The sequence below is a fragment of the Macrotis lagotis genome, chromosome 7 (genome assembly GCF_037893015.1).
Source record: "Macrotis lagotis isolate mMagLag1 chromosome 7, bilby.v1.9.chrom.fasta, whole genome shotgun sequence".
NCBI classification, from domain to species: Eukaryota; Metazoa; Chordata; class Mammalia; order Peramelemorphia; family Peramelidae; genus Macrotis; species Macrotis lagotis.
The window spans coordinates 93,134,073-93,159,353 of NC_133664.1; the positions used below are offsets into that span (position 1 = coordinate 93,134,073).

Here is a 25,281-nt window from a genome sequence, read left to right on the forward strand (position 1 = left end):
AGTAGTGGTATTGCTGGATTAAAGGGTATGCACATTTTTGTTGCCCTTTGGGCATAATTCCAAATTGCTTTCCAGAAAGGTTGGATGAGTTCACAGCTCCTGTCCCAAATTTCTCACATCCCTTCCAACATTGATCATTGTCCTTTCTGGTCATATTGGCCAGTCTGAGAGATGTGAGGTGGTATCTCAGAGATGCTTTAATTTGCATTTCTCTAATAAGTAATGGTTTAGAGCAATTTTTCATTATGGATTGCTTTGATTTCCTCAGCTGTGAATTACTTTTGCATATCCTTTGACCATTTGTCAATTGGGGAATGGCTTGTTATTTTGAAAATTTGGCTCAGTTCTCTATTTTAGAAATGAGTCCTTTGTCAGAAATACTAATTGTAAAAATTGTTTCCCAGTTTACTACATTTCTTTTGATCTTGGTTACAGTGGATTTGTCTGTGCAAAAGCTTTTTAATTTAATGTAATCAAAATCATCTAGTTTGTTTTTAGTGATGTTCCCCATCTCTTCCTTGATCATACACTGCTTCCCTTTCCATAGATCTGACAGGTAAACTACTCTTTGATCTTCTTTGCTTATAACATTGTTTTTTATTTCTAAATCCTGTATCCATTTTGATATTATCTTGGTATAGGGTGTGAGGTATTAGTCTAATCTAAGTTTCTTCCATACTAACTTCCAGTTTTCTCTACAGTTTTTATCGAAGAGAGAATTTTTATCCCAATAGCTGGACCCTTTGGGTTTATCAAACAGCAGGTTACTATAATAATTTCCTACCATTGCACCTAGTCTATTCCACTGATTCACCACTCTATTTCTTAGCCAATACCAGACAGTTTTGATAATTGATGCTTTATAGTATAATTTTAGATCTGGGAGGGCTAAGCCACCTTCTTTTGCATTTTTTTCATTGAATCCCTGGAAATTCTTGACTTTTTATTTCTCCATATAGATTTACTTACAACTTTTTCTAATTCATTAAAGTAATTTTTTGGAATTTTGTTTGGTAGGGCACAAAACGGGTAGTTTAGTTTTGGTAGAATTGTCACTTTTATTATATTAGCTCAACCTATCTAAGAACAGTTGATGTTTGTCCAGTTATTTGAAACTAATTTTATTTGTGTGAGAAGTGTTTTGTAATTATTTTCAAAAAGTTTCTAACTCTGCCTTGGCAAATAGACTCCCAGGGATTTTATATTGTTTGAGGTTACTTTGAAGGGGATTTCCCTTTCTAGCTCTTTCTGTTGTATCTTGTAAATTTTGAGGATTTATGAGGGTTTATTTTATATCCTGCAACTTTGCTAAACTTGCTAATTACTTCTAGTAGTTTTTTTAGATGATTTTTTGGGATTCACTGGGTATACCATCGTGTCACCTGCAAAGAGTGAGAGTTTTTGTCTCTTTCTTCCCAATTCTAATTCCTTCAATTTCTTTTTCTTCCCTTATTGCTGAAGCTAACATTTCTAATAAGATATGGAATAGTAGTGGTGATAATGGGCATCTGTGTTTCGCCCCTGATCTTACTGGGAATGCCTCTCGCCTATCCCTGTTGCATATAATGCTTTTTGATGGTTTCAGATAGATACTGCTAATTATTTTAAGGAACAATCCATTTATTCCTACACTCTCTAGTTTTTATAATAGGAATGGATGCTGTATTTTGTCAAAAGCTTTTTCAGCATCTTTTGATATATCATATAATTTCTGATAGGTTTGTTATTGATAAAATTAATTATCTTAACAGTTTTCCTAATATTGAACCAACCCTGCATTCCTGGGATAAATCCTATTTGATCATAATGTATTAAGATGATGATGTATTACTTGTAATCATTTTGCTAAGATTTTATTTAAGATTTTTTCATCTTTATTCATCAGGGAGATAGGTCTATAATTTTCTTTCTCTGTTTCAACTCTTCCTGGTTTAGGTATCAGCACCATATTGGTGTTATAGAAAGAGTTAGTCAGAGTTCCATCTTTACCTATTTTTCCAAAGAGTTTATATAGAATTGGAACCAATTGTTCCTTAAATGTTTGATAGAATTCACTTGTGAATCCATCTGGCCCTGGAGGTTTTTTCCTTAGGGAGTTCAATAATGGCTTGTTGAATTTCTTTTTCTGAGACAGGGTTATTTAGGTTTTTAATTTCCTCTTCATTTAATTTGGGAAACTTATATTTTTGTAAGTATTCATCCATTTCACTTAGATTGTCAAATTTATTGGCATAGAGTTGGGCAAAATAATTCTGAATTATTGCTTTGATTTCCTCCTCATTGGTTGTGAGTTCACCTTTTTCCTTTATGATACTAGCAATGTGGTTTTCTTCTTTCTTTTTTTTAAAAAATTGACCAGAGGTTTATTAATTTTATTGACTTTTTCATAAAATCAGCTCTTGGTTTTATTTATTAATTTAATAGTTTTCTTGCTTTTGATTTTATTAATTTCTCCTTCAATTGTTAGAATTTCTAATTTGGTATTTAATTGGAGGGTTTAAATTTGTTATTTCTCTCTCTAATTTTTTTTAGTTGCATATTTAGTTCATTGATTTCCTCTTTCTCTACTTTATTCATGTAAGCAGTTAAAGATATAATATATCCCCTGACAGCCACCTTGAGTATATCCCATAGGTCTTGGTATGTTGTTTCATTATTGTCATTATCTGGGATGAAATAATTAATTATTACTATAATTTGTTGCTTGATCCACTCATTCTTTAAAATGAGGTTATTTAGTTTCCAATTAGTTCTGTGGCTATATGTCCCTGGCCCAGTATTGCATATAATTTTTATTGCATTATGATCTAAGAAAGATGTATTCACTATTCCAGCCTTTCTGCAGTTGATCATTAGTACATGGTCAGTTTTTGTGTAAGTACCATGTACTGTAGGAAAAAAGTATATTCCTTTGTATCCCCATTCAATTTCCTCCATAGGTCTATCATATCTAGGTTTTCTAACAATCTGTTTACCTCCTTAACTTCCTTCTTGTTTATTTTATGATTAGATTTATCGAAATCTGAGAGCAAGAGGTTGAGGTCTTCCACTAGAAGAGTTTTGTTGTCTATGTCTTCCTGTAGCTCTTTCAACTTCTCTAAGAATTTGGATGCTATCCCATTGGGTGCATACACATTTAGTATTGAAATTACTTTAATTGTCTATGGTATCTTTTAGGAGGATATAGTTTCCTTCCTTATCTCTTTTAACACCATTTATATTTGCAGGGGCTTTGTCTGAGATAAGGATTGCTACACTTGCTTTTTTCACTTCAACTGAAGCAAAATATATTTTGTTCCAACCTTTACCTTTACTCTATATGTATCTCTCTGCTTCAAATGAGTTTCCTGTAAGCAGCATATTGTAGAATTCTTGTTTTTAATCCACTCTGTTATTTATTTATGTTTCAAGGGAGAGTTCATCCTATTCACAAAGTTGCTATCTTCCTTCTTTTTGTATTTTTCCCCCTTTTCCCCATTCATCCATATTCCCCAGTGTTTTGTTTCTGAATACTGCCACCTTCAGTGTGTTTGCCCTCCTATATCAACTCCCTCCCCTTTCTTTCCCCTTTCCCTTTACCCCTTCTTCCCTTCTTTCTATTAGTTTCCCCTTTTCTACCCATCCTCGTCCCCCCCTTCCCCTTTTCCCCTTTTAATTCTTGAAAGGTAAGTTTCTTTACCTAATTGAGTGTGTCTAAATTAACTTTAAGCCAAGTCTGATGCGATGAAGATTCAGGTGATTCTCATCTCCTTCCTTTTACCCCGCTATTACAATCGGTCTTTTGTACCTCTTGATGTAATGAGATTTATCCTATTCAGTCTCTTCCATCCTCCCATTTCCTTACTGCCCCCTTCTAAAGGAGTATTGTTTTTAAATCATTCTATCTGAATTACAGAAAAGTTATGAATGCCTATCACTTCTGGCTAAGTATATTCTCTCTAATAGAGTTACAGTTCTCAAGAGTTATTAGAGTGTTTCTCTAAGGTAGGAATTTAGCCAGTTTTATCTTATGGAATAGCAGGTTTTTTTTCTTTAACTTTTTTTTACCTTTTCATGTGTCTCTTGAGCCTCCTGTTTTTTAATCCATATTTTCTATTTAGCCCTGGTCTTTTCATCAGGAAATGTTGGAAGTCTCCCAGTTCATTAAATGTCCATCTTTTCACCTTGAAGAAAAGGCTCAGCTTAGCTGTTTAGTGATTCTTGTCTGCATTCCAAGTTCCCTTGCTCTTTGGGAATATCTCATTCCAGGCCCTTTGATCCCTCAATGTTGATGTAGCCAGATCCTTACTGTGACTCCTTGCTATTTTAATTGTTTCTTTCTGCAGGATTTTCCCTTTTATCTGATAGTTCTGGAATTTGGCCACAACATTTCTTGGTGTTTTCATTTTAGGGTCTCTTTCCAGAGGATCAATGTATTCTTTTAATAACTATATTGCCCTCTGGTTCCATGATATCAGGGCAGTTTTCCATCACTAAATCCTGTTATATTAAGTCCAGGCTTTTTTACTCTTCAATGTTTTCAGGAAATTCTATAATTCTCAGGTTGTCCCTTCTCAATCAGTTCTCAAGGTCAGTGGTTTTGCTGATGAGGTATCTTAAATTTTCTTCTATTTTTCAATCTTTTGGCTTTGTTTAACACAATCTTATTGTCTCATGAGGTCATTAGTTTTCACTGATTCCATTCTTTTTTTTTAGAGAAGAATTTTCTTCATTAATCTTTTGCAACTCCTTTTCCAGTTGGTCAGTTCTATTTTTGAAGGTGTTTTCCATTTGCCGAAGTGTAGTTTTTGAGAGAATCATTTTCTTTTTTGCATTTGTCCATTGAAGATCTGAGAATTATTCTCATTTTGTATTTGTCCAATTGTATTTTCCAAGGATTTGTTTTCTTGTTGTACGGTGTTAATTTTTTCTTGGGTTTCCTTCACCAGTTTTCCCAATAGATATTTAAACTCCTTCCAGATTTCTTCAAGGACATCTTTCTGGGTTGAAGACCAATTCATATTCTCCTCAGAAGTGCTAGATCTCTCTGGGTTAGAATCTATTTCTTCTAAGTATTTCTCCATGGGGCCCCCTTTCAATGGCCTTTCTTCATATTTCTAGGATCTTGTGTTGAGGGTGGGGCTTTTGGAGATCCTAGAGGCTTTGTTCACTTGGCTTAGTAATTCTAAGGAATGGCCAGTAGGGGGCTTTGGTTTCTTTTTCTGGAGTGTTTTAGGCCCTCAGCAGCAGGGTTTGAATTGACCTTGAACAATGTGCTGCCCTGGGGGAGAGAGTTGATATCTGTTTCTGTTCAGTGAACTCAGTTGCCCACACCTGAGCCTGAGGGGGTGGGGGATAGTTTATTGTTTGTTCTGGGCAAAGGGCTCTGCTGAAAGCATGGAGTTCAGGTCCCTGGCCTATCTGGTTGTTGTCCAGGCTTGCTCTGAAACTCTGTGCTGGAACTCACCCTCCCATAGATCCTCCCCCACCCCCCCCCCACCCCCCCACCAAAGACTCTGCATTTAAAGTTGGATCTCTCACCTGCCACTCACCAAAGTCTCTATGGCTGAGGCTGCCCCTCTGGCTTCCCACAGCTGCTGTCCCCATGCTGACCCTCTGCTCTTGTCTCCCAGTTCACCCACAGTCCACTGAGACAGACCTTGTTGGTAAGTGTTCTTCTCCTAACTTCTCTTTTTGGGTTTTGTTGATCAAATTTCTGTTGAGATTTCTTTCATATTGTTTTTGAGGGGAAAGAGGAGTACTTAACACAGTGCCTGTCTTCTCTCTACCATCTTGGCTGGAAGTCCTGGAAGCTATTCATTATTTCTTATAATTAAGGAATATTACATTACACTCATGTAATATAATTTTTTAGTCATTCTCTACCAATAAGCATTTATTTTATTTCTAGTTCTTTACTACTAGAAAAATACAATTATAAATATTTTGGAATAAATCAGACTTTCCTTTCTGTCTTTGATTCTATTGAGGGATATCATTAGCAGTGGGATTAAAGGATCAAAGGACATGAAGAATTTAGTCACTTTAGTAGCATAATTCCTAATTGCTTTCCATAGTTCCATGGTTCCACCAACAATATATTGGTGTGGCTGTCATTCCACAATTTCTCTAATATTGACCATTTCCATCTTTTCATCGTCTTTGTCAATTTGCTGGGTATGAGATAAAACATCATATTTGCTTTGATTTATATTTCTATATTTTAATCATTTGGAACATTCTTCCATATGGTTAATATGCTATACTTCCATATGGTTAATATGCTATACTTCCATATGGTTAATATGCTATACTTACCTTTTTAGTACCATTTATTTATATCCTTTAATCACAATTTTATATATTTGTGATGATTCCTTATATATACTGGATGGCAGATCCCTATCAGAGATACTTGATGGAAAGATTTTTCCCCCCAGTTCCATCAGTTTTTAATAGGACGAAAGCTTTTCAATTTTATATAATCAAAATTATATGTTTTATCTTCTATTATTTCCTCTAGATCTTATTTGATTAAGAATTCTGTTGGAATGTTTTCAAACAAGAGATAATTTGGGGAGAGAGCTGGGACCACAAAAGTATTCTTATTTCTCAGGACTGTCACAGACATACTTGGAAGAGCATTTAGAATGAAAAGTGGAGGGAAGAGAAAGAGTGGAGAGGAGAAAAAAGACCAATAGCTAGGAGAAGGCATAGTCAGTAAGACTGAGGGAATGAAGTTGATAAGGGAAGGATTGAGATAAAGATGAAGAGGAAAAGGCCCTTATAGTAAAAAGAAGCTGTTGGCTGGTAAGAAAGGAAAAGAAAACAGCTTTAAAAGTGAGCTGCATTTTCAATAGATTACTCAGGAACCCAGGAAGGCAGTTATTTCTGGGGGGTTTTTTAGGCTTTTTTTTTTTTTTTAGCAAGGGGTTAAGTGGCTTGCCCAAGGCCACACAGTTAGGTAATTATTAAGTATCTGAGGCTAGATTTGAACTCAGGTACTCCTGACTCCAGGGTCTGTACTCTATCCACTGTGCCACCTAGCTGCCCCAAAGGCAGATATTTCCTTGCAGGTTAGCTCACACACACTCAGAATCCACACTTGCATGAAAAAGTAAGTCAGGGGGATTATGATAAAAAAAAAAGGAACCAAAGACTAGAGAAGAAAGTAATGAAGCAAAATAACTCTCTGGAAGAGGGACTCTGGCCAGGAGGGAAATAAATATAAAATTTCTGGAAAAACATGAAAGGGAAAGTGAGAGACATGGCAAACCAGAAAGTTATTTCCTGGGAATGACCTGCCCAGCTCAGTCATTATCCCACCCCCTACAAAGGAATCACTAAGGCATATTTTCAGATGGGTCAATTTTCTTTCTTATATTCAGGTCCCTCAGGAATCAGTGTGTGTGTGTGTGTGTGTGTGTGTGTGGTATTTCCCTAGGTAATTAAGCTCAGATGCCCTTCAAATTCCAGATGATAGTAATTAAGTGGATTTTCAAAAACTGAACTTCTAATTTCTCCCCCCCTTACCAGTACAGAACAATTCTGCACTTTATAGTCTTGGAGAGTAGCTCGGGCAGCTGAAAGATAAAGTGATTTACCCAAGATTGCATAGACAGTATGACTCTAAAGTTGAATTTGAACTCAGACAAACCTAACACAGAGGCCTGCTCTAAATCCACTTTGTGGAAATGTTGGTTCATTTCTTGGATGTGCAAATGTGTTTTATGTATGTGTGTATGCATTTATAAAATGTGTGTACAATATATCTCTAGAAAGAGAGTAAAGAGAAAAAAAGAGAGATAGGAAGGAAAAGGGGGGGAGAAAAGAAATAGAGAGAGGGAGAAAGATTGTGTGAAAGAGAAGGAGGAAGGGAGGGAGGAGAAAGGAAAGGAAAAAAAGAGTGAGAGGGAGAAAGGGAGAAGGGGAGAAAGAGAAGGGGGGAGAAAGGTAAGAGAGACAGAGAGGGGGGAAAGAGAGACAGTGGGAGGGAGGAGAAAGGAAAAAGAGAGGAGGGAGGAAGGAGAAAGAAGGGAGAGGGGAGGAAAAGAGAGAGAGGAGGGAAGAGAAAGGAAAGAAAGACAGAAAGGCAGAGAGAGAGGGAGGAGAGAGAAGGAGAGGGAGAGTTGGGAGAGAAAAAGGGAGGGGGAGAGAGAGAGAGAGAGAGAGAGAGAGAGAGAGAGAGAGAGAGAGAGAGTCTCTTTCATTAAAATGAAAACTCCTTGGGGGCAAGGATCATTTTGACTTTTCTTTGTATTATTAGAGTTTAGCACAGTGTTTGGCATAAGTAAACACTAAAAAGCTTGGTGATTACTTTATTGATGCCAAACCACCTCTCAAATAAATAAAATCTGGAGGACTTGAGAGAAAGCAGCTCAATCTAGGCACTCATCAGGAAGCAAAAGAACCAAGGGCTAAAGAAGCAAAGAACCTTGAGGATGATGAAAGGCAGACCTGCTTAGAAATCATAGAAATCATCTTCTAGTCTTTGCTCCCTGAGCAAAAAAAAAAAAGCAAAGAAAAGGATTTAAAGGGGAAAACACAGAATAGAAGTTTGAATCCCAACCCTGTTACTTATGTGATCTTGAGAAGGTCAATTAACTTCTTTGATCCTATTTCCTCATCTATAAAATTAAAGTTTTAGATTAGTTTATCTCTAAATTCCCCACCAGTCCCTACAATCTGAAATCATAGGACTATAAGGTAAGGAGACAATATGAATAACCGATCAGAACTTGTCTATTATTGTATTGTCCTAAGCTTCTAAGCTAAAGATTTTGCCCTGTCCATCTTTGTTTTCCCCACATTACCTTGCATCGGTAATACCGATTTCTCTTGCATCTAGATGCCACCCTAGTCTATCAGAAAACTGAAAGATGAGGTAAGGTATGGGCAGGGAGGGGAATGACCTTTGAAGGTAGAAAACTACTTCTTTTTCCTCCAGATATCACTGTCCAAGAACTAAGTCCTGGTCATGCCAGCTAGTTGCTACTCAGTCTCTGGGGGTTAAAAATTCACTTGTTCATTTAAAATATACTTTCAAACTATTGTGTGGGATTTAAATAAATTAACATCTGGTTCTTTGCCCTAATAACTATTTTAAATATACAAAAAGATAAACCAAAAGGCTGTTTAATATATCATGCATTTAATACTCAAATAAGAACAGTAAAAGAGGTACACAAAACTAGATTATGTTATATTTCTCACAGTAAGCAAATGCATCCTTATGGAGCAAAAGTAGCAATGTGACCACAGCAGTCAGTGTTGGAACAGATGCAGAACCAAAACTCATTCTACCTATTCTAACTCTTTTTTTCTTCTACTTCCATGGCTTTCTCCAAAACAGGCGATAAAATAACCCTTGAAAATATCTCAACTTCCTATTGGTTTCACCATACAGGGAATACCAGTGCACTCATATCTCCAGGGAATTTTGGTTGTAACACAAAGCAGAAACAAATGACAGCTTGTCACCCCCTGGTTGGTTGGTACTTTTTCTCTTTATATTATATATTTGTTTACTGAAGTAATAAAAATGAAGGCATTAAAATGTATATTTCATCAAAGTATAATGAGTTCTAAGAAATGAATATACAAATATTACAAACTACGAACAGTTCTGTCAATTTTTATTTCACCTATGGATGGAATGAACATTACTACAAGCACTTAGAAAGCACAGTTGCGCAGATGAATGTTAAAAGAGAGTAAGGAATATAAATTTGTGATTTCCACATTGGATGGTTGCTCATTCACCCACCTTAGAGAGAACTGTGATTACAAGTGCCATTTTAACCACCAGTGTGCCAAATGCAACATAAAATTAGATCTTGGCTCTGCCTAACCTTGGGAACCAGCTGAATCCCACCACTGACTCTGTGTGTGTGTGTGTGTGTGTGTGTGTGTGTGTGTGTGTGTGTGTGTGTGTGTTTAGCCATAACTGTGTTTTAAATCAAGCTAAAAAGTAGCAAAAAAATACTTGCTTGGTTATGTGGATTTTTTTAATAATGTGCACAGAAAAACACAATGTTGCATAAATAATTGCCTTTATTTCCTGTTCTTGAAGATCCACAGTCCTATAAATGAACATAAACTAAAACCTTAGAATTTCTTACTATTAAATTCATTCTGCTACTCAAGTGACAATGCATTTCACAAGATCACAGGCATTTGTTTGCCAATCCCTAAATGTATAAATAACAAAACAAACTTTTAAAGTTGGAAATTTTCATACTTTCCCTAACTGGAAAAGACTAAATGATCGAGTTTCTTTTTTTTTAAAGAGGAAATAGAAAATGTAGAATATTGATTGCATGGAAAATGGTTTCAATCAGAGCTACCAGCAGAATCCAACAAAGCTCTTACTACAGCTTCTTTAGGTAAAAACAACAGCAATAATATGTAGCATTTATAAGGTGATATATATATATGTTAACTCATTTGTACCTCGTAACAACCCTAAGAAGAGGGTACTGCTATTATTCTCCACTTTACATATGAGAAATCTAAGCACTGAGAGATTAAATGATTTGTTCAGGGTCAAACAGTATGTGTCTGAGGTAGAATTCAAACTCAGCTCTTTCTGACTCAAAGTCCTATGCATTAGCTTATCTAGTATGCCACCTAAAAAATTTGCACTTGTCATTTCTATCACTCTTGTATCCTTATTTTCTTGGGCTTAATTTTTATATTTATTTTAAAATTTCTAATGATGCCTTTTGTTATGCCACAATCCTTTCCTGATATACTCTATCACCATCCCCATTGAAACAGAAAAAAGTTAAATCAACCAATATAATTACTGTTTCTGTATTGTATGTAACAGTTTCTAAACCTACAGTTTCCCACTCTTTGATATATAGTTGGAAAGCAGCTTCATCAGTTATTTTTTAAGGTTCAAACTGCTCACTGCAGAGTCTATTAGTTGTGAAATCATGGGCAAGTCAAATAATACCTTTGAGTCTTATTTCTTCTTCAAACACCTATTAGTATTGTTTTAATTTAATTATTATAGTCATTGTGTATATTTTTTCTCCTGGTTTCCTTCACTCTGTATCATTTCGTCAAAGTCTTTATGTTTCTTTGGATTTATTATAGTACAATTAAATTCCATTATATTCCTTCCTGTACCACAAGTCAACTGTTCTGCAATTGATGGATATCCCATTTGCTTTCAGATCTTTGTTATCACAAAAAGTGCTGCTCTGATTCTTTTGATATATATGAGACTTTTCTGTCTTTAAATTTCTGGGGTGGAGAATATATCCATTAATGAAAGAGCTAGGTCAAATGATTGGTCTAGTTTCTCAGACTTTATTTTTGTGTTAAAAAAAAGACTTGTGTACCTCAAGTGTTGGGCAGGTCATGATGACCCAGCTTAGAGTTAAGCAGCCTGAAGAACTTTTTTTTTTGGCTAGGCAATGGGGTTAAGTGACTTGTCCAAGGTCACACAGCTAGGTAATTATTTAGTGTCTGAAGCTGGATATGAATTCAGATCCTCCTGACTCCAGGTCTGGTGCTCTATACACTGTGCCACTTAGTTGTCTCAGCCTGAAGAACTTTTGCAGAGAATCTTAAAAACACTGAGTCCAGTGATGATCTTCTGGGGTTTTTTTATGCTACTTAAATGCCTGGACATGAACTTTTAAGATGACTTTCAATATGGTCACGTGTTCTCAGCATAATAGCCCACTATGAAAAGACCACTGACCTAGGAGTAGCAAGATTTAGGAGACTCCGGTTCTACCACTTATTAGCTCCACAACCCTGGGTACATCAAATAACTCTGAACCTTAATTTCCACATCTACAAAAAGGGTGATAAAGGTTGCTATGCTAGTCTGAGGCAGCAAAAGTAGTTAATTAATTCAATAGAACCTTTACTTATGATTTAGTTTTGAGGCAAAGAAGTCCACACTTGCTATTCAGTTGATCAAGGTTATTTATTAGAAAGGACATTCACCAAGGACATGTGACCACTGACCCCAGATTCAAGTGTATAATGAGGTACATTATAACATAGAGTAGCAAGGTGGCAGAGGCGGGATAGAGTACTGGTCCTAGAGACAGGAAGATCTCAGTTGAAAGCTGGCCTCAGATACAAATTAGCTGTGTGACCCTGGCAAGTCACTTAATCTTGTTTGCCTCAGTTTTTTCATCTGTAAAATGAGCTGAAGAAGGAAATGACAAACCACTCCAAAAACCTTTGTCTAGAAGCCCTAAAAGGGGTGATGAATAGTCAGACATGATTGAAAAATGACCAAACAAAGTAACAACCAAATTGTAACATAATGTCTGTTTTTGTTGGGAGTTAATAGTCTTTAATAAAGTGGCAGAATGCATATCTGAGTGACTTGTAAATATAATCAGAGTTATATTTCCAGTATGGAGTCTACCACCATTCAACCTGTTCTCACTTAAATCTAATTCACTTACAGATCATGGCATCACATTCCTGATATCACGGTTCTCTTTAAGAACAAAGGGCAAACAAAAACCACCACCACTGCTAATTTTTCTCTGCCCTTTGATGCTGTGCTAGGGAAACCATTGCCTAAGAAAAGGTGGTACAAGGGTCTAGATGAATGTGTAGCTTTTTATATGCTTTCTAGAAGTATGAAGTACCAAAAATTATGATCCTGAACTAATCAGCCATTAAGTGTTATGAAGTAAAGAAAAGCATTACAGACTGTCCTAATCATAGGCAAGCATTATAAAATTTTGTACTTACAAGTCAATTAGGGCTATAGAATTACAGCTCATCTCACTAAAAATGGGATAAACACCATCTGGTTCAGGGTAGGGAGTCTTATCTAGCTCAGATGGGAAGTACAAGCACAAAGAAAGATTCCATGAAATGGTAGGGTGCAGTGCCATATGTGGTGGAATATGCCGAGTCATGAAGCAGAGACGATTAGTCCAAAAACATGTCTCATTAGGCTCATCAGCTGGTAATGATGACCAGTCTTCTAATCTGCTTCACTTATATTACCTATTTCTCAGAGTTGTAATGAAAATCAAATGAGATAATACATGTAGTCTTTTGTGACCATTTAATTCAGCAAACATTTAAGTTCCTATTATGTACCAGGTTTCTCCAAGGAAAACTTGTCTGGCATCCTTCTACAAAGTTGGCCATTCCTTTTTTTTTTTCTTTTTTGCTTTGTTTATAGCAAAAATATCATGATTAGTACAATTTCTTTCTTCTAATATTATTGAAAAAATAATATTAGTCAATTGGCCTTTGGACAAGGATTTCATATTTGGAGTACCAATAGCTAAATTAGAATTTGTAGACAGTTTAAGATTTACTATAATTCTTAGCATTCTCTTTCCCATTTCTCCCACTCTGTCACCACTATAGCACATGCAGAAGGAGGCTTCATGGCCCGGGGATCATTTTGTATTTTCTTTGCTTCGTGGCTTATCATGAAAACAGCAGAATTGGTTTTTATTGAATGCCCAAGGGCAACAAGAAACATAATTTCATGGGTCATTTGGCCATCTCATATTGCAGTGCTCATGATAAGCATTTGCAAAAAAGACTACTACAAGAATAATTATGTCATATATACCAACATTTATTTTCAGACTAAGAAGATCCAGAGAAATTCTATGAAAACCTCAAGACCTTTCATTTAAATCTTAAGTTCAATATGTAGTAAACTTCAATGTGAAGATAGTTATAGGTGAAGATGTCAAGAAATATATAGGAAAATTTGGATCAGAAATAATGAAAGAACCAAAGACTTGTAGGTTACTACAGAAGCTTCATGCCTATGCAAAACAAATAATTTCTTCAAGAAAACACACGGAGAGTTGGGCCTAGTAAACACAGAAAAATATCACAAAAATGAAGTTATATTTTAATGAATTGACTTAAAATGACTTACAACTAATGTAAGAATCATTCTTGAATTAGGAGTCTGTATATGCTCAGTTCACCAACTTGCTAAATAAAGACTGAAATTAGTACAAAGCTGAATATATACCTGAAATTTATAGTGTCATATAGTCTGAATACTGAAATACATTTCTTTTTCCACTATATTATAGTGAGGTTTCTCAACTAAATAATTATTGCTTTCCATTATACCTAAGATGGTTATAATTATCAAATAAGTAACCTGCATACATTGGAATTTCTTTACCATGTTTATCATGTAAACTCATTTCCAGAACATTATAAAGATAGGTGATGAAAAATTATGTGTGACCTCAAAAAAACAAGGGAAAAGTAGGCAATAAAAAATAGTCAGTTAGGTGGTATAGTAGATGAAGTGCTTGACTTGGAGTCAGAAAAACCGTAGTTCAAATCCTTCCTCTGATGCTTTTAAGTTGCATGATTGATTGGGCAAGTCACTTAATCTCTATTTCTTCAACTGTGAAATGTGGAAAATAATAGCATCCAAACTCATAGTGTTGTGGAGGATCAAGTGCTTTGCAAAACCTAAAATGTGATATAAATGCTGCTACCATTTAAAATGTTGGTATGAAATTCAAATAAGCCAAATCATCTCAAGGTTTAATTCTAGGTGAAACCAGAAGATAAATTAAAAATGGAAGAGAGGCAATTGACATAATGCATCGTGTTTTGGACTTGGACCCAGAAAATTCTGGGTTTAAATTCAGACTTTGTTACAAACTGTGTGACAGTGAACTGTTCATTTAACATCTTAACCCCAGTTTCCTCATCTGTACAATGGAGTTAGTGATACACGCAGTACCTTCTCACAATGCTATTGTGAGTCTCAAATGAAATAATTCAACAAATATTTAAAATTCAACAAATTCAACAAATAAAGTTCCTATAATGTGCCTATTATTAGAATAATAAAGGAATACTGTTCCTATCATTCCTATGATATAAATCTAACTTAATTGCCAGCATTACCATGAAAATCTATTCTCATCATAGACACCAGAGAGAGAGAGAGAGAGAGAGAGAGAGTTCCTCATCAATGGAAATGAAAGGTGAGCAATTATTTATTAGAGAAGTTGTAAAAAAATTTCTGTTCAAGTACCGGCTGGATTGGATGATCCTAGGTTCCTTCTAATCTGAGATTCTGTGATGGTGACACCACTAAATTCATTTTCTCTAACAATGCCTCATGTGCTGTGTGAGGAAGGCAAAATAAGCAGAAGTAGAAGTGTGTAGCTGAACAAATATATACAGAAGATATTGATGCTTGAGGTGACACCACCTTGAAAGTACCGTGGATCAGATTTCAAGAAATCACAGAGATGAGAGGATATCAAAAGAGTAAACAAATATAGAAAGGATTGTTTCTTTTCTTTTAAAAAAGTGACCTTAAGAGCATCAACAAATACCAGTCTATTAGACTTTGTCTTTTAACAAAAATCTTTATGAGATGGTATACATATGACTATTCTATTTTTTATGAAAAAAATGCAAACAACTTTGTATTTTTTTACATTTGAAAAAGACTGTGTCTTTAGCTCAACATACTTTGAGTGGACACTTGATCACCTTAGCCCGCTGCAGTTCAGAACTCCTAAGGTTCAGGGATATGTCATCTTAAGACTGGCAAGCAGGGATTAAAATCATCAGTCACCACAAGCAGTTTCCAGTTGATCAACAAAAGCAGACTGCATCTTCACAATCACAACAATTCTACTTCTAAGGTCATGAATTCTGATGAATGCCTGAGAATACTCTCTCTGAGTCATTCTCCCTACTTTGAGGCATTATGGTGACATGGTGTGCTGGGCAAAGACACAGCATACTTTTATATTGAGTAGGTTCATGTTTTATTTATTTCCATTGTCTTTCTTGCTTCTGTACAACATCTCATTGACCTTTAGGCTGAATATAGTGCCTGCACCTTCAGTAAATACACTACAATAACAGTCATATCTCTTTTTTTTTGTCACATCATTGTGTCATGAGGTCAAAGCACCAAGAATTAGGTCTCATATAAACTTCATTTATGTACTCCAATAATATTCTTGATTTTCCTACTCATACAGTAGCTTCCCTTTTTAAAGTTATTTAAGAATTGATCATCCTTCAATACTGGCATATAGTAAGAAAACACTCAATTTTGGAATCAGTTGTCTGAATAAATCTGATTTGTTAAGATACAGACATGTTGCACAAAGAAAACCAAAGTAGCCAAAATTAGAAAATTTAGGCAGTGTGGGGGCCGAGGGAAATTTCACCAAGTTGCTCTTATTTTTCAATTATATAGGGAACTAAATCAAATTCATTTTTTTAAAAGTCATTTGCCAATTGATAAATGGTCAAAAGATATGAACAGAAGAAGAAATCATCATTATTCACATGAAAAAATGCTTTAAATCACATTGATTAGAGAAATGTAAATTAAAACAATTCTGAGATACCATCTCACACCTAACAGATTGATGAACATGACAGAAAAGGAAAATGATAAATGTGGAAGAGCTGTGGAAAAATAGAGACACTACTGCAGTATTGGGAGAGATGTGAACTGATACATCCATTCTGGAGAACAATTTGGAACTATACCCAAAGAATTCTAAAATTGTATATACTCTTTGACTCATTAATACCATAATTACATCTTTATCCCAAAGAGGATTTATTTGTAGAAAATATTTATAGCAACTCTTTTTGTAGTGTCAAAGAATTGAAATTGAGGGAATGTTCATCAGTTGGGGAATGACTGAACAAGTTGAGGTATATGATTATAATGGAATACTATTGTGTTAGAACAATGAACATGATAGTTTCAGAGAAGCTTGGGAAGTCTTATAAGAACTGAAGTAAAACTAAGTGAGCAGAACCAGGGACCCAGAAGACACTTAGTCAATCAACAAAGAAGCATTTGTTAAGTGCCTACTGAGAACATTAAAACTGATCCTGCATCATTTACTTATTGATCCTATTTACAGTTAATTGATTTTGCTGCTGTAACTGCCTAAGTCATGGTTCTCTGCCTCTGAACTTAGTTCAGAATTCAACTGCCTTATAGTGGATTAAATTTAGAAATACAGTTCTCCTGCCAAACACTGTTCTATTCTATAGGAATTCTACTAACCTTGGGGATGAAGCTTGCCATATAGGAATTAGACTAATAACTTTATCCTTCAAAGATGTCTGGGCCCCAGTCTTTCAGGTACTCACACAATGAACTGTTCTCAATCATAGGAAAGAAGAAAGGCAGGAGGTGTTGCTAACCCTCAATTGCCAATTTACAACCAATCATATTGTTCTTCATGTTTCAGCTATATAATCGTCCATGTTGTCCTCAGACCCATGATGTCACCTACTCTGTTTTGTTTTTTGTTTTGCACTACTCAAAACTTATAAAAGGGGAGTTTTCCTTTTGTTAAGAGTCTTTAGACAAAACAAAGGCAAGCCATTGGCCATCTTATTCTCAGGATTCACATCCTATGAATAAATGCTATCTTACTGGAAAAGATGTACCTCAGTTTACCTTTTTATTAAAGTTCATTCACAGCACCACTCTTGTTTTAGGAATTATGCGAGACATTAGGTATACACAGATAGAAATGAAACAGTCCCTCCTCTTGAGTTTATATTCTGAGTGAGAGAACAAGTCTATATATAAATATAATGCAAAATAATTTGAGGTAAGGGAGAGAAGGAGAAAAGGTATTATTACATGTTCAACTTTCTCTTTTTATAGAGAGGATGAATGACTATCCTAGGCCACAAAGATAGAAAGGGGCTATCAGAATTGAAATTCGACCTGACTCCATAAGTATATAATCATGAGTGCCATCTATGAGCATTTGAAGCCTTTTGTTTCTTGATTGTGAGCAACGTTTTTCTTTTCAAACTCCTTTTGGATTCCTTTGTGAAATCCCTAGATCCCACAGAACACAATTTAATAAATACTGCATTACAGAATATTGCCTTCCAATCCTAGCACTGATCCTTGAGAAATTTTACTTCTCTCTCCAGATACATGAATGCTTATTCTTACCCTTTGTTTTCTGCTTAATAACCATGATAAAAATGATTTTTATAATCTCATTGGTGACTTAATTTTTGAAACAGTCTTTGGTAGAGAATAGCATCAGAGGTTTTTCAAAAGTATAAAAATTTTTATGTATTGCTCTTTATCTGCATATGTTATTTTCCTCAGTAAATTTAATAGCCATACTTTCTCTTAATAAAAACCATAGTCTTTTCTCCAATCTATGATAAGATCTAAATGTGAATTGTATTGTGACAGATCTCCATGAATATGATATTTTCAAGTCCTTAATCCTGGAAAGATGAAGTCAGTATCCTTTAGGACCAAAGCAATACCAGACACTATGGGCTATCATTAAATAAATGAAGCTAACTTATTTTTTTAGAATGCCATTTATTGCATCCTTTGTGCATTTCACATTTTAAAAACACACAAGAAGCTCCCTATAGCATTATTTTCTCACTCTTCCATGCTGCAGAATATGAGATCATTTTGAAGGGTTAATTTTCTTTAGCAGGGAGTGGAAATATCTCCAGTTCTGGATAGATGTTATCCAAATATTACTGAAATGATTTGCAACCCAATATTTTTCTCAATTCAAAACACTCATTGATGTTTTCTCACCCAAAGGATACTGACTTCATCTTTCCAGGATTAAGAACTAGGAAATATCATATTCATGGATAGAAAATCCATGGGTTAGGATTAGGGGTTATAATTAGGATCAGAAACATTGATTAGGGTTAGAATGGAGTTCTGAGGATATGGAAAAGATGGAAAGGGTCTATAGAAGATTACTCAGGATGTTGAGGTGGCCATGTCAAGCAAGATTCAATTGAAGGTGGGGGTGGCTAGGTGGCATAGGGGATAAAGCACCGGCCTTGGAGTCAGGAGTACCTGGGTTCAAATCTGGTCTCAGACACTTAATTACCTAGCTGTGTGGCCTTGGGCAAGCCACTTAACCCCATTTTCCTTGCAAAAAAAAACCTAAAAAAAAAGATTCAATTGAAGGAACTGAGGAAGTTTATAAGGGTGACAGGAGGTTATCTCCAACAATCTAAAGTAATTGCTTGACTCTAGAGTGTTGATATAGGAAAAATAGGTTTAGAGAAGCAGGATTTAAATTGAGGGGGTGGAAAAAATCCATCCATTAGAGTTTCTAAAGCAGAACGTGTTGCTCCAGGAGGTTGCAAGTTTCATTACTGGACCTCTTAACAGAAGTTGATTAATTATTTTTTAGGGATGTTATTGAATAACTTCTTCCTTTGAGGACACTTCCAATTCTGAGATATTCTGATTCTGTGACTTATGACCTCATTATGAAAGTTAAAACATTAATATTCTAGACTTATAAACTTGAAACCCTAATGACTCATATTCATGTACTCTGAAATTCTTTTCTGATCCTAATCTTCTACAGTTCCATCGTTCTTGCCAGGCTATCACCTTTTATACTGGTTCTCCTTTCTTCTCTCCCTTATTTGGCTTTGTGATGAATCAGCTTCTACCCTAACTTTTACACTTAAATCCCTTGCCTCTTTGTCCTTTTGCTGATCATGTCTTTTCAAACTCAAATGTAGATTTAACTTTTGACCTACTTCCTTTGCTTCTTGAGTTGGAGAAAATCACAGAAGCATGCTGACTGGGTCTACTACCAGTTTGATAGATAACTTCAACTTAACTACAGAAAAACAGTCTTTTGACCTCTTAAATGAATTTGCCATCCCATGTACTAGCCATTATAAACATTTTCATCCCTCTTCAAAGGTCACCACAGTAATTCTCTCCCACTCTTTCAGCTTAGTTCTTTGCCTTACATTTCATTGAAAAAATTGAGGCCATTTGCTTAGAGCTGTGAGCTCCTTGAGAGCAGTTACCAAGAGCATCTGTTTTTTTGCCTTTCTTTGCATCTTTTCTACAAATGTCCAGAACATAGTAAACAAATAAATTTTTTTTTGCTTGACTTCTTCCTTATATTAACTTAAAATCATGGCAGAATCACAACTGATATCCAATTACTTTCAACATTTCTACTTATTTATCTGGGTGGTGGTGGTGGTGAGCAAAAGGCCTCTTGGTTAGTTTATAATTCTTTTTTTAAAAGATTTTTTCTTTTATTAAAGATTTTATCCCCCAATCTTACTTCCCTCCCCCCCCCCCCCACGGAAAGCAATTTGTCAGTCTTTACTTTGTTTCCATGTTGTACATTGATCCAAATTGAGTGTGATGAAAGAGAAATCATATCCTTAAAGAAGAGACAAAAAGTCTAAGAGATAACAAGATCAGGCAATAAGATATCTATTTTTTTCCTAAATTAAAGGGAATAGTCCTTGGTCTTTGTTCAAACTCCACAGCTCTTTTATCTGAATACAAATGGAATTTTCCATTGCAGACAGCCCAAAATTGTCCCTGATTGTTGCACTGATGGAATGAGCAAGTCCATCAAAGTTGATCATCACCCCCACGTTGCTGTTAGGATGTTTAGTGTTTTTCTGGTTCTGCTCATCTCACTCAGCATCAGTTCATGCAAATCCCTCCAGGCTAACTTGAAATCCTGTCCCTCCTGGTTTCTAATAGAACAATAGTGTTCCATGACATGCATATACCACAGTTTGCTAAGCCATTCCCCAATTGAAGGACATTTACTTCATTTCCAGTTCTTTGCCACCACAAACAGGGCTTCTATGAATATCTTTGTACAAGTAATGTTTTAACCCTTTTTCATCATCTTTTCAGGGTAGTGGTATTGCTGGATCAAAGGGTATGCTCATTTTTGTTGCCCTTTGGGCATAGTTCCAAATTTCTCTACAGAAAGGCTGGATGAGTTCACAGCTCCACCAACAGTGTAATAGTGTCCCTAGTTTATAATTCTAAGGAAACAAAATTCTCTTTGTTTTCTGGGTATGCATCTTATCTTGGAATGGCCAGGATCACTGGGCTATAAGGGAATGCATCAATGGAAATGTGCATCTTGTTAACTTTTGATACTGTTGAAATTTTGACTATGGATGAAGGGAAAATAGATTCTAGCCAGGTGAGGTGCTAGCATTTTAAGATCTTGAGTAGGGTATGACATCTAAAAATCCCATTGGTCAAAATCCCTTCCTCAATCATAGAGTCTTTTTGGTGAGCCATGGCTGCTTCTATTTTATGATGACTTGTTTACTTTTACTGGTTTCTCCTTCCTTGACTCCAGTTCTAACAGCTCTATGAATTATACTACTGTTGGCTCCCATTAAGCCTTATTGACTTATTAAACTTCTTTTCTACAATCTGGATTCTAGGATTTTATGCTATGATTCCATACCATCTTCCTTCTTTCATATTGAAGGCTACAGTTTTTAAGACTCTTCCATCTTCCTCAACAAGTGATACTTCCTTAGAATCAACTTTTTGTGGTTTACTGCCTAACTTCCCACTACCCTTTTGGCCATAGCCAAAACATCATCACTGCTGGGGTGTTGCTGCCCTCTGCTGGCTATGGAAAAATGGAAACATTTATTCCCAAACCCTTGGGCTTGGACAGTGAAAAAATGGGAAGTAGAAATTAATTAGGGATCCAATAACTGATGGAATGGAGCAAAGCCATATTGGCTAGGAATATATTCATTTACTGTGAGGAATAGATCAAGGGAATAATACCAAAAAGAAATGAAGGGAGTAAGAGAGAAAAGGGACCTTTGTCTGACTTACCTCTAAGGAATTTAAGGTTTTCGACAGAGTAAAATGAAAATAAGAGTTAGAATTGACAGGGGAGTGAATAATGAAGATGAATAAGCAGGGGAAAATAATGAAGCCTCCTTTCCAAAGAGGAGAATAGGAATAAAGAGGATGCCAATCAAAAATGAACTTAAATGCATTTGAAACTTGAAGAAGGAAGGAGTAGAAAAGATAACCATAGCACTTACTGTGCCTATCACTTCTCTTTTCAAATTAGGAATTAATTCTTACCTTATATTCATCCAGTCAAATATGTGCCAGCCACAGAGAATTATACCGCAAAGTGTCCATGATTTCAAGAGCTTTGTATGGTAACATTTTACGGGAAATATGTCCAACTCTAGAGCAAGGAATTATGAAGAACTTGCCTCAACACTTCCAGATCTAACCCTAAGAAAAAGAACAAAAGATATTATCTTCTGACTGTGAGATGTGATTACTGGTCTTTGGAAATAACTGTGACAGAGATCCTTATAAAACTTTGCAAAAAAATTAAACTTGGCAGACTGTTTTACCTAATTAAATTTAAATAGCATCAAATAATACTGAGAGTGGAATGCTTTTATATATTATCTTAATAGAATCATAGAATATGAGAGTTAGAAGGGACCTTATATAATGCAGGGATTCTCTCTGACAGGAGAAGGATGTTATAGCTTAAAAGATTGCCCATTCCATTTTCAAATAGTTTTTACTTGTAAAAAAAGCTATTCCTTATAATAAACTAAAATCTGCCCCCCACCCCATTCCTGTATCTTCCATTTAATCCTGCCTTTTACTAAACAAATTGTCTGATCCTTCCTCTCTATAGCAGCTCTTCCAACAAGAGGTTGTTAATCAAGGTTGCATTACATAGCTCATCTGAATCAGGTAAGAGCTCCTCCTATTCTGTTTCTGGAAGGGAGTGTCTTTTTTGGAATAGGAAATAGTGTGATCTAGAGGTACAGGACATATGAGACATTAAAAAGCAGTAATATACTTTTATGCAAAACCCTGGAACTCCAGTTGTTTATTCTTATCATTTTTCTTCCAAATCTCTTTCTTTCCACTCCCGCTGCAATTATCTTAGTTCAAGTATTTATCTCTTTTCAACTGAAAGTGAAAAGAGCCTTCTATAACTGGTTCTAAAAGGTTTTCCTGTGTCTGGCCTAGCCCCTTTTCTTCTTTGTGCTTGGTGACCTGGTAATTTTCCTCATCCCTGGCTCTGATTCCGTCAATTCACTACTGAAAAATGTTTAATGGACTCTTATTACCTAAATAATACAGTTATTGTCCTACTGTAGCACACCCCTTAGACTGCAAAGAGGATAAAGATCATAGGAAGAAATGATTTGTGCTTTGGCCAGACATCCCAGTCTATGATTTTTCAGGTCTCTTAATCCCCTTGGAAGTCATATTGAGTTAGCCAGAATTTGACTAACAAACTAGTCCTCCCAACTTAAGGGTAAGATCAACCCTGAAGCAGGAGTTAACATGAAAACAAGAGGACAGTGAAAAAGGGTATATTGAGAGCATTCCCAAACAACTGGTGGGGTGGTAGACTGGACAGTTAAGGCAAGTGCCATAAACTGATCAAAACTGAAGAAATAAGGTCACCAGCATTGGACTCCAAAACCAGGAAGCATATAGGATTAGACCCTATTTCTGCTAAGCTCAACCAGAGAGGTGATTGATGACCCATCAATCCCATGACTGATGATTCCCACTCCCTTCTTTATTTTTCCCATGTCTCTCCCTTCTCTGGAGAGCTTTGGTTTGTTTCCAAAACTTACTTGTTTCTTTAAAATTTATTTAAGTTCCTCTTCAACTTGTCTTTAGAATCAGTTTTAGGATAAATATAGTTAACTATTTCATTATTGATTTATGATATTTCATTACTTAAATACCATGAATAAATTTAGACAATGAGGAAGGAGAGAGAGAGAGAGGCACACACATTCACAAAGAGAAAGAGAGATTGTTTTGTAACTAGGCTGTATTTACTTATCCATATCATTTAACTATCCATCTCTGTCTATTTCACTATATCTGTCTCTCTCTCTCTCTCTCTCTCTCTTCCTCCCTATCTATTTTTATTTGCTGGGATAGTTGTCCTGTCTAAGGTCTCAGAGATATAAAAAGGAAATTTTTGATTCAATTTTGCAACTTCTCAGAGCAAAGAAACTTAAACCTGAATACTTCTAGGCAATTATGCAGCAGTTTTGACTGAAGGAGGCTGTGATGAACTAGGACTGTGATGCTAGTTGGGGTTTTAGCCATTCACCTTGCCTTGATGAAAGGAAAACCAAGTCATACTTGAAGAGAAGAGTTAAGAGAGAGATTAGGAAAGAGTAACCTCCAGGCTGGGAGCCAGAGAGAGGGAGTAACAATTTCTTCTACCTGTACCTTCTACCTGCTAGACTAGGATTCATAGTTTTCTGAAATTTTCCTTCAAACTACAGTTCCAAATATCCCATACTACTCCCTTTAGGTATTCTGTGGGAGATATGCTGTTCTCTCACACAGAGGCAAATAAGTAACACAATGAATGAAACACTGGGCCTGAAGTTAGGAAGACCTGAGTTTAAATCCAGCTTCTGACAATCTACTACCTGTATGACCCTGGGCAAATCACTTAAACTCTGTTTCCCAACTGTGAAATGACAATAATAATAGGTCCTACCTCTCAGGGTTGCTGCAAAATAACATTTATAATGTGCTTAGCACAGTGATTAATCCACAGTAGACTTCTTAATAAATACTAAAATAAGACTATCCCTCTTTGTTCTGACTTCTATCTCTTCACTTTGCCCACATCATCCTTTATCCATCCATTCATGTGGAATGGATTACTTCCGCCTCCATGTGATGAAATCCCTCCCTCCTTTCAAGATCCAGAATAGGTGCCTCTTCTTCCCATTAGGTTAAAATAATTTCCTTAAGTTTATTATAGCACATAATGATCATCATAATAATAGTTAACATTTATATAGCATTTTAAGGTTGTACTCATTATTAAACTCTCCCCTTAATTGTAGTTATTTGTATACATGCCTCTTTCCATTCCTCTACTTCCTTTAGATTGTAAACTCCCTGAGAACAAGGTCTATATAATACCATTTTTTTCTGGTGAATTTATGTCCTGGTTTACTAAGACCTTGGTATAGCTCTTATTTCACTGGTCTTAAAATGATAAAATCTCAGAGTTGGTAGAAATCTCAGAGGTCATGATGCCTCTCTACCTGAGCAAGGATCAAGTATGTTGTAACAGAGCTGACCAATGGTCATCTGACCCTTGCTTCAAGGCCTCCAATGTGGGTTGTGGAAGCACATTAATGACCCTTGTTCTCTCTTAGAGAAATACTAAGAAGTCACCTTCTCTGTGTCTTTGACTTTGTTTGGTCTTTATAAGAAAATGAGAAACCTTATTAGCATTCTATTAGCTATTAGCTTTGAAACCTCCAAGAAAACATTTCTCTATTACTCTTATTATATCTTTAAAGGAAGAGGTCTGAACATTTCGAGTTGGATTCCTCCTGAAATAGAGCTCCAGGTAGAAACTGACTAGGATGATGATCAGAGTAAAAACAGGAACATCTTTTGATTATTTCAACTAAAAGAAGCATTTCTTATGTTTACCTTTTACCAGG

General features: G+C 35.7%; 1 pseudogene; it reads right to left on the reverse strand.

Moving 5' to 3' along the window:
- Positions 1–18,432: 18,432 nt before the first annotated feature.
- Positions 18,433–25,281, reverse strand: part of LOC141494072 (polypeptide N-acetylgalactosaminyltransferase 11-like) — a 78,648-nt pseudogene continuing 71,799 nt past the window's right edge.